This window comes from Pungitius pungitius, chromosome 20 (genome assembly GCF_949316345.1).
Source record: "Pungitius pungitius chromosome 20, fPunPun2.1, whole genome shotgun sequence".
Classification (NCBI taxonomy): domain Eukaryota; kingdom Metazoa; phylum Chordata; class Actinopteri; order Perciformes; family Gasterosteidae; genus Pungitius; species Pungitius pungitius.
In genome coordinates, this window is record NC_084919.1 from 3,109,765 (window position 1) to 3,120,463 (window position 10,699).

At 47.4% G+C, this 10,699-nt stretch overlaps 1 protein-coding gene across 12 annotated transcripts in view; it reads right to left on the minus strand.

Moving 5' to 3' along the window:
* The window catches only part of epb41l2 (erythrocyte membrane protein band 4.1 like 2), a 27,895-nt gene extending 22,273 nt beyond the window's left edge, over nucleotides 1-5,622 (minus strand). For 3 of the 12 annotated variants that reach the window (XM_062559819.1, XM_062559815.1, XM_062559817.1), the window contains exon 1: nucleotides 5,450-5,619. The gene's annotated coding sequence lies outside the window, so the exon portion shown is untranslated. Of the gene's footprint in view, nucleotides 1-5,449 lie in introns of all 12 variants that reach the window. The other 9 variants (XM_062559816.1, XM_062559823.1, XM_062559821.1 and 6 more) reach the window with 6 other exon arrangements.
* Nucleotides 5,623-10,699: the final 5,077 nt, after the last annotated feature.

The window sequence follows — 10,699 nt, forward strand, 5'->3', positions numbered from 1 at the left end:
AACCATACCAGCCAACCGCTGCTGAAACGCACGCACACGCACACACACACACACACACACACACACACACACACACACACACACACACACACACACACACACACACACACACACACACACACACACACACACACACACACACACACACACACACACACACACACACACACACACACACACACACACACACACACACACACACACACACACACACACACACACACACACACACACACACACACACACACACACACACACACACACACACACACGAGCAGAATCCTAATCTGTGCTGTTCTCTTCTAGGATCCGTCCATCTGGTCGCACAATGACAAACCCACATACGGCAAAAACACACAATCAAGCTTCCCTAACGGACACGCTGGCTCTGGGACGGCGCCGCCAATCACGCAGCAGACAGCGTGTGCACATCCATGAAATTTATGAGCACGTTTCTGTCCCTTTGCACTGCACTCTGACCCTCAAACTGAGGATTACACAGAGGATAATCCCCCTGTGTGTCTGTCTGTCCACTCGTCCCTGCATCTTCCCGTCTGTCTCTCAACACCCCAAAGGACACGCGCCGTGACTCAACCGTGCGCCTCTTTGCCGCCGCTCAGTTTGAGCTGAGCTCAAATCAATGGTCAGCTAATGCAAGGTGTGTTTAAATGAGCCGATGCTATGTCATTACGGTTGGTACCGTGCTATTACTGTGCGCTCACAACATTTGAGTTTTACTCTTCAACACCTATACGCTCAATTCAGCTCTTACGGTTACTAAGACTATTATTTAGATAGTAGCTATATTCAAATATAGCTACATTCTTAGTAGTTTTTTGCTCCTTTTTGTTTGAACCCTTTAAGTGTTACGCATCTCTCGCTCTCTTTCTGCATGTGTGTGAGAATAACGGGTTGGCTCATAACTGCTATTGTTGGCTGCTAAACCCCTATTCAGCGATGAAAGCAGTGAGGCACAAGTGCCCCTGTCTGTATGAATGTGTGTGTGTGTGTGTGGGTGTGTCTGAGAGAGACAGAGAGACAAAGAGCAAATGTACGGGCGGTTGGCATGAGATGAGGTACAGTTTGCTCTGTGAATAAGAGGCGGGTTGAAATAGACGGGAAGGAAAAGAGGAGAAAAGCAGGTGTTGCATGGGAGGAGAGAAAGAGAGCGAGTTCACTGCTTGGTCTCTCTCTCGCAGCAGCAGCAGCAGCAGCAGCATTGGGTGTGGCGCTGCCATGACAACCCACATCCCATCAAGGCCGGTAACAACAGGTGCCTGGGCAAAACAAGTGACTCCACGGAGGCTCATTACAACAGCTGCCTGGTGGATACACCCTGGGGAGGGGGGTGGGGGGGGGAGGAAGAGACAACAGAAAAGACCTCACGTCGTAACCAGACGAGATGCGTCTGGCTCTCTGGCGATTGATCGGTGCAGCACGCTGCAACGTCATCAGAAAAGTGAACTGTGAGCTTTGGGAGTTTAAAAAAAAAAAAAAAAAAAAAAAAAAAAAAAAAACCTGGAGGACTTTAAGCATCTGTTCGCTGCATCAGAGGAATCAATGCAAGCATGCAACAAGCTCGCTCAGCAGCACTCGTTCTGCAGAGATCAATCAGTGCGAATATAAAGCACTCTCACACCTGCCTGACATTCATTTAACCAGCCTGCTAACCTTAACCCCCCCTGAATCTAAAATTAGCATCCCCCCCCTTGCGGACGCCATGACGGATGTCCTCATTATCCGAACATCAGCCTGTTCTCTCCATTACCGGGGGGGGGCTCGATGCCGCTAAAGTCCGGACGCGCACGCCATGTGAACACGGCTCTCCTCAATAGCTCAACGGCCAGACAGGTCAGTTGGTATCAGTTGATCCCAGACGGGTGACCTCTGACCCCTGACCCGGAAGCAGGACGCGTGGCACACGGCCTCCCGTTTCAGCCGCTTTATCTCCGCCTTTCTCGTCAATTCTGTTTTTGACTCAAATCTGCGTCTCTCTCTCTTTTTCTTTCTTTAAGAACCCGTCAACAGAAAAAAAACAGGAAGTGACAAGAGCGAAAAACATGCGCAGGACCCGTTTTTTGCATCTCGCCCTCTCTGAAAGCGGAGGCCGCACAACCAAACAATGTGGAGATGAGACGCCGGACACTATAGCTCAACATCAGCAATGTCACAGACTTTGTTGAAAAAGGCTCCCCCCCCCCCCCATCGATGCTGATTAATCTGTTTTTAACTACGCTTGGCTACCTGCCAAAGCCCCGGGGCCCTCTGTGTTTTTACTCTAGCGCCTCTTTGGGAGCGAGACACTTGCTGCCCTCTCGTTACACCCCCCCCCCCCCCCCTTCGGGTACAAAAAAAAGTTGCCTTTTAACACAATGACTTTTCTATTCTCCTCTGGTTGAACAGACCAAAAAGAAAGAAGAAACAGCACCTTTTCAAAAGCAAAAAAAAAAGTCTTTAAAGTTCCGTTTTAGCATCTGAACCTTTACAGTTTGTTGGGGTGCGTTGAGCCGAGCTGTCCCCCCACCCGTCCTGCACGCCCTCCACCTCTCTGTCACCCCACCCCCCCCCCCCCCCCCGGGGGTGTAATAAGCTGAACATTGCATCACAGTTTCTATTCATCCGCGCCCCTCTGATGTTCGCTGCGTGAGGGCGGCGCCCGCTGAGGCACGAATACCCGCCGGTAGAATAAGGCCACCTTTAGTTCATTGGTGAGATTGACCCCGATGGCACCGCAATCCCACGGGGAGATGAATGCTTTGAAAAAATCTCTCTTTTTTTTTTTTAAAACACCTTGATGTGCTAGAAGGCAAACAAAAAAAAGAGACCGACATTGAGGACAGATTAAAGGAAGTTTTTTTTTCTGAAAACAGTCGGTGCTCAGATGTGGACGTGGGACAGTGGCGCTGTGTGTGTGTGCCTGAGTTGATGTGACGGGCTCCTGTTGAACAGACAGGGTCAGGATGCACACACACACAAATGCGTGCGTGCGCGCACACACACACACAAACACACACCCACGGGGATGTTCCCATAGCCTTTCCGAATGGTTAGGCAATCTCTCTCCGTCGCTCTCACTCAGCCTCTCTTTCTCCTCTCCTGTCCCACTCTCACTCACACACTTCCTCCCTGGGTCCGTCGGTGTTCCCTTCCTGTCCCTTTTTGTCAATTCACCTACATTAATTTTTCTCCTCTGTCGTGTCTCTCAAACTCGCCCCTCACAAGGTGAGGGAGAAAAGTCCAAATGGGGAACTTCACACAAGCAGTTTTGGTGCATCTCCAATAGAATGAAATATTCTACATTATTCTATTCTACACCTGTCCGGTTTCTCTTGCCTCTTTACTGACGAGGCAGGAAACGGGGAAGAAATGGCGCGCCTATTCTGGCCGACGGAGGTTTGGTTCCAGCTCCGTTTAATGAGCGGATTCTCCCACCAGAACCACCAATTAAGGGCCTCTCATTAGCGGGGCCCACAGAGCCGCCACTGTTCCGCACGTCCGGAGGGGCCGAGAACATGGCACTGATGATTATAGATGAACGACACGACCACAGACACACACACACACACACACTAAGGAGTACGTCTGGGTTTTCCCTCGTGGATCACCAAAGCGAGAGTTCTACACTAGAGCGGATAGAAAATGCGCCAATATTTTTGGCCCGTTTGACTCCGTTACGCAACCGGTTCAATTCCACGGGCTTTCCTGTCCGCTCTCAGAGAGGTTTAGGAGGTGTTGGTCCTGCCACCGTGTTCCAACTTAACGCAGAGAGATATTCCCTACATTTGTGACGTCGCGCCGAAGAGGCCTGCGACATTGTTCCAACCCGGGTGGCCTCCATTTTTCTATCTCACCTACATTCCGTCCCCTCAGGGGAAGAGAGACAATAAGGTCGGCAGAGTTGCGCTGATTAAAGTGATGAGTTGTTGTACACACACAGACGGATTAAAGGGTGATTGTTAGTTGCGTTGGCCTAACATCAGTGAGCCTGGGCTGCACACGTCGACCATTGGGACGGCACGGGGCTCCTATCAGAGAGTTCTTGATAAAGCCGGGGGTACGCTCGCGGAGGGGAGAAATGTAAACAGATGGGGCTCGATGAGACGCTCCACGCGTCAGCACGATCTGGGATCAGTCCGGGTCCGTGAACTAGTTGAACCTTTGCCATCTGCCAGACACAAGTATGACCTTTAAAGTGTGTGTGTGTGTGTGTGTGTGTGTGTGTGTGTGTGTGACAAATGGAAGTTACAAACGTTTGAATCAGAAACGGTGGCGCGTAAACTGAATCAAAGATTTAGTTTTGAGACAGTTTGAAACCCATTTTAGGCCTTTAAAAAAAAAAAGATTGATCACTTGAGTTAATTATCTCAATATCAATAACCTTTGACTCTGATAAACTGGTTTGGGTTTAACCCACTTTTCCTCAAACTGGTTTGGGTTTAACCCACTTTTCCTCAACTTTTGAATTAGCTCTAAATCATCAATAACCGGTATTACAGATTACTGAGATTTGATGATGCTAGCTATTCCACATACACGCTTAATTTATCACTTAATTCGTGCGGATGCTGTTAAAATCCCGGTTGCCACAGTTACAACTGGGACAAACCCCCAGCTTCTGTATTCATTAACAAGTACCGCGAACAGGACTACGTTTCCCAGACATCTTTGTAAACCAATTTCCATAATGAAACCAATTCCTTTGCATCCAGTAAAAGACAGTAAAAAAGCAGCGCACATACGATAACAAAAACAGCTTGAAGTGAAATAGTATCGAGGTTCTCGACGGCTCGATACCGTCGAACTTACCTCCTTTTTTTTTTTTAAAGCCAAAGGAGGTAAGAAACGAGGACACGAATCGTCCGGCAGAGTCGGGTGAGACGGACGTTGGAAGTCATTTGAACGCATCGTTTAGGAGGAAGAGACCGCCAACGGAAACTCACCGTTGCCGTAACGTTAACGTTAACTCGGCGGTGGCGTTCGCTTACACCAGGACATACCAACACCCGCCAGTAACCAACCAACGTTAAACATGCGACAAAATCATTTTGGACCGTGGTACACGTGGGTTCGATTTAAGCTAAAAGGCGTTGCTTCAGTAAACCGGCGATGCTAACCGCATGAAACGCGGAGGTATCAGCGGGAGATCCGAGAGGTTCAGCGCGAGGTGATGATAACAGGGAAGGAGATAGGCGCCATGAAGAGCCTCTAACGCTGCACCGGAGGCACGACTGTGACTCCAGATAACGGATTTCATTGAGAAAACGTGACCGTTTTCGTTAAATCTGGTTCTGGTCGCTGTGGTTGCTGGTGCAGGTCGAGCACCCTCACGTTTAGTGCAACAAAATAGACACAAGAACACGGGGGAACGTCCGCTAAAAAAAAGGCATCGAAACAGTCGCTTATATATTTAATCACGTGATTTTAAAAAGGTGGCGATGTTAAACGTTACCTGTTTTGATTTTCAACGAAGCGCGTAAGGGGAACTTCTCCAAACGTGGCCTCTCACTCCGTCCTCCTCCAAAAAATAACGTGCGCCCCGCTATCTCAACCTTAGAAAAAATCTCCAATTGAGTCTGCACCGAAAATCTGGCCCCGGGCTAAAAGCAGGACGTGCCCATCATCTTTAAGTCCCGCCCACGTAGTTAAAAACATCTTCTTTCGGTCTCTCATTGGCTCAGAGGGGACAGTGTGTTAAATCCGGAGATTTGATTGGTTCCCCGCGCGGTCCATTCGTTTTGAGGGTGGGGGGACGGGAGGGGTTATTGGTTGGCAGATGTGGCAGTGCTATTTTGGCGAGGCGACGCCCTCTAGAGGATGTGTGGCAACACTGCAACATGGTGAGGATGCAGTTCACTGTTTTATTTTGTTCACTCACAGTTAGTCGACAATTTTAGGAGAAGCCTGAAATTTGACGAGCAAGTTATATTTTATATCATTTATTTAAAAAGGTGTCAGTTAGTAATGAATCCAAAATGAATGAAAGATTTTTACAGAAGTTTGGTCAACTTTTCTAGACATGTTTCCTCAAAAATTGTTTTTGTCAGTTATCCTCAGCAACTTTAGGACTTCTCATTTTTCATCAAACGGTTCACATCAGACATATTGCAAAAAAATGTTTAATCCCATTATGCTGCCAATTTGAAAAACGCTCGAGTGCAATGGAATAAATATTGTGCAATTTACGCTCGACATATATCCTTCAAATGCAAACTTAAAAGCATGGACACTCATTATGTCAGTCATTTCTTCCACACTCCCACATGCAGAGGACCCACTTGTCGTTGCATAACATATGGAATGGCTTCTGTCAGACTCACACACACACACACACACTGTATATACCCACACCCAGATTAGAGAAGCTCAAGTAATTGGCTTATAGTGTAAAGCAGCGTGACCAAATAAAAGAGGTGCAGTAAATAACCGCATAGGAACATCATCACACTGATACGAGCAACTTCACAAAAGAGCGAGTGAAACACTTATAATACTTACTCATTGAAACACTTTGTGACAGTGTGTGTGTTTCAGTGCACTCACCAGGTAGAGCAGCATGGATCCAGCAGGGAAGCACAGCAGGCCGATGGAGCACACACACACACACACAAACACACACACACACACACAAATGGAAATTGAATATCAAGCTCTTTTTTTAAAGCCCGAACACATCCACATGTTTATTTTATGAACGGCATCTGCCACAGTTTGAATTTAAAAAAACAAGGTTTATTATTGACGGGTTCTGATACAACTTCACGCCATAAAATTACGCAGATAGTTTGGTTGCAGTTACACGCTCCCTACATTAAGAGAATGAAGAGAGGCATCTGACCCGTGTGCACCTGTGAGTCTGAGCATCCAATCATGAGAAAAAAGCAACATCTTTCTTTAATGACAACACGCCGCGCAGCTCCACTCTTGCATGACAACAAACAGCCGGGTGTCGGTTTAACACTATTGACTCGAGAGACCCTTGTTGGGAGGGTGAGAGGAAACGCCACGCTATGCCGGCAGATACAACCACGCAAACAAAACAGGGCTGATCAAATGATGGTCTCCTCCCTCTGTCCCCGGAGCCATCAGACCCTTTTGTCCTCGCCGAGACCTTTCAATTGAGTTTCAACCTCCTGAGGAGGAAGCACACAGGACAGCGTGACCTTTATCAGCCGGGTATATGATGACATCAACACAGGCCCGGTTGTATCACTTCCATCAATATCCCTAAAAACGTGTGAGAGCATTTGCTTGAAGCCACACCTGAGACACAGAGGACCAATTACAACGTCATATCTGCTACATAATTGACAAACGGACTGATTACATCACCTGGGTTTCCACTCTAGAGCGCCTGACGTCATCAAGAAAGTTTGTGACGCTCTGATGGCGCCTTGCACTTTATAGTTTAGCGCCTGTTTGCCAAACAAAACATCCAGAACAGCGACTGGGGTCACAATGAAGACAAATATTTAAGGCCTCTGTATCGAGCTACCGCGGGCTGTTCCAAAGACCCATAATGTACCGGGAGAGAAAGTCAGAGAGGCTTACCTGGGTGTCAAAAGTCCCATTCTGCAAAAATAGTTCCCACACTCAGATTAAGTCTTGACCTAATCAGCCTTATCTAAGATCTCTCTCTCTTCTCAGCTATGTCCCTCCACCTCCTCAGCACACACACACACACACACACACACACACACCAACGTCCAGTCCCCCGGTGTCCTCGCTGCCCAACACCCGGCAGAATCACCCACAGGCTTGGCCGCCAGAAACGCCGTGTCCTCCCCGGGACAGGGAGCCTCGGGGGGGCCTGGGCGAGGGCCAAGGTGGGGGCCGGGGTTTGGGGGCGGTTTTTTTCTCTCGTGCAGGCGTGAGATCAAGCCAGTGCAGATTCTCCGGAGGATTAGTGGCGAGTCCTTCTGAGGGGAATTACCGCGACGCAGCCATCTGGACAGCAGGGCGCTGCGCAGTGGACCGGCGGCCTGCCTCCAGGTGCTGCCGCCGCGTCCTCCTTCTGCAGCTGACCTGAGAGCAGCTCAAGCCCTCAGCCCCGCACCGCTGCACCCTTAAGAAAACATGGGTGTGCGGGGAAACCATTTTGGGAACGTTTTAGAATAAGATATCAAAGTAAAACGCTGACCTTTTACAACCACCTGTACCAGTAATCATAATAATAATAATAATAATAATAATAAAGATTATGAACTTAGGTTTCTCTACAGTTTGGATACCAAACTTGAGAATGTCAGTATAACATCCCGTTGTAATATCCCTATTAAACTATACTATATTATTATAATATCTGCGTGTCTCCACCCACAATCTGAAAACAACCTTTGCACAGGTGCGCCGTATTTTCCTCGCGGACCAATCACAGCGGGCCCTTTTCCCCAGGGAGACTCTTAAAGAGACAGGTGCAAAAAAAACGAAAAGAGCGTTGGAGATGGAGGATGGAATAAAAAAAAAGGTATATTCAAGGTGTAAAAACAACTCTCTTTTAAAAGTTGGAAACCTATAATCTATAAGTGTGAACCTGACAATGACGATGCTCTAAATGTATGGTCCTCACGATTGAAGTGAACGTGCAACCAATCCATGTCACATGCTCCACGAGCGGCTTCACTAAATGAAACACCTCCGCTACACAAGATCACCCCCACGCCCGGCCTGTATAACCCCGCCTGCCCATTATCCAGCTCACTCAAGTCCATTTTCAACTTTTTAATCAGTGTAGCAAAAGTAAAAACACCGTGAAGGCCCTAAAATCGAAAATCTCATCACACGCCTCTGGTTTCATGACTTATTTTCGCACATCAACACATTGCTGAATTACAGAAATGTCATTTTGGACTGTTGCATACAGAGTTCATAGACACACACACACACACACACATTTAACCCCTGCACTGAACTACATACTAATACAACACAAAAAATACGGTTACCTGACAACACACTTCTGGATGGAGCGTTCCCTCGTTCGACTCGGCTTCTTCTCGCGTGTCGCACAAACCACACAAGACACTGAACAAGTACTTCTCTCTCAAATCACACCTGTTTGTTTTAGGTCAAGTCTCTCCCTCTCTCTCTCTTTCTCTCCCTCTCTCTCTCTCTCTCTCTCTCCCTTCTTTTCCTCTCTCGCACGTCTTTTTTGTTTGCCGTAACCCTAAACTTCAGGATCAGGTGTCAGCCAAGGGAGAGGACTTATTAAAGAGAAACAACCCCGTCAGAAGGCATGAAGAATGTGGAGAGAAGTGGTGCACAAAACAGAGAGAAGGGGCTTTCTGCAGGGTGCACCCGTGGGTGGGCACCTCATCCTTATCGTCGGCATTACAAGGGACGGGGTGATCAAAACGTGGCTCTGACCACTTGTTTCTCAAACATCGCTACACCTGAGCGGCGAGAGTCCGCCTTTAGCAAATGTTAGTTTGTGTATTTTTCGGGGAATTAATGTAAGGCCGCTCAATGTCCTCCTATTGGACAAAAAAGTGTGTGTGTGTCTGTGTGTGTGTGTGTGTGTGTGAGAGAGAGAGAGCCGAGAGATGGTAAACACTAAGAGGCGTGTCTTGACTTGAAAGAAAAATACACAAAAGTGTGTTTGTTTTATGTCTATCACCACCCCGGAGCAGTTTCTATGGTGAATGTGGGACCACGTGGGACCTGAATGCATCACAACAGAGGAGGTAGTACACATATTATAAGATAAGTATGAGGTGGGTGAAGGCACTATGTAAACAGACATTAGTCCATATGAAACAATATACTGTATATTAGCTAGGGTCTTGGTAATTGTATATCGATCTCCTACATCCGGCAATCTGATACAAAAGCATCAGCTAAAGAATTGTTTAAATATTTCCCACATTACTTTTACATTAAAACCTGAACTTTTTGCTCCGTGTTCCCTGTCGCTGTGCGATCCGTGATACTGACGGACCACTAGAGGACAGCAGCTCCTCTCTGCATCATGAATCTGAGTCCACGACAGACAAAAAGGGGGAAAGAAAAGTCTTTAAAACACAGCAATGGTGGTCCAGAAAAGGAACAGATTGTTAAGAACTATGGTTTGAATTCATTGCTCTGTGAGATGAGCCCAGTTTTTCTCAGGCCTCTGGATGTCTTTTCATTCTTTCACACTCAAGCCCCCCCCCCCCAAAAAAATGTGAGGAATTTTGTGTGTTTCGTACCAAGAGAGTCCCAAGAACACACATCTCACTCCAGATAAACAGCGCCATGTTTAATGATGCATCCGACTCACTTCAAAGGAGGTACAATTAAATCTTCACACGCTATTGTTACAGAGGTTAAATGACGATGTCGTGCTACAGGGAACTACTCCGGATCATTAGTTGACTTTGACTGGTTGTAACGGCCCCACAGACTCATCGTGCATGACTCCACCACGCTGCACATAGTCAGTTTCTGTCAAAGTTTCCATCACTTTCAGTGTGATGTCAGTTTCACTATTGCTTTGCTTGTATTCCTGTAACGTGTGCAAACGTCCCAGTGTTTTCTTTGTTGACGTAGACCGATTAGGCGTATGTGGGGTTTTTGAGCTCGGGGGAGGGGGGGGGGGGGGGGGGGTACGTATATATATAAATATCTCAAATTTGCAGAAGGAGTGTCTTCTCTTTGAGGGCCCCTTGAATCTGAATCCACACGTGCTTTTCACCTGGGAGGAGTTGCAGTTCGATGAGTGTGC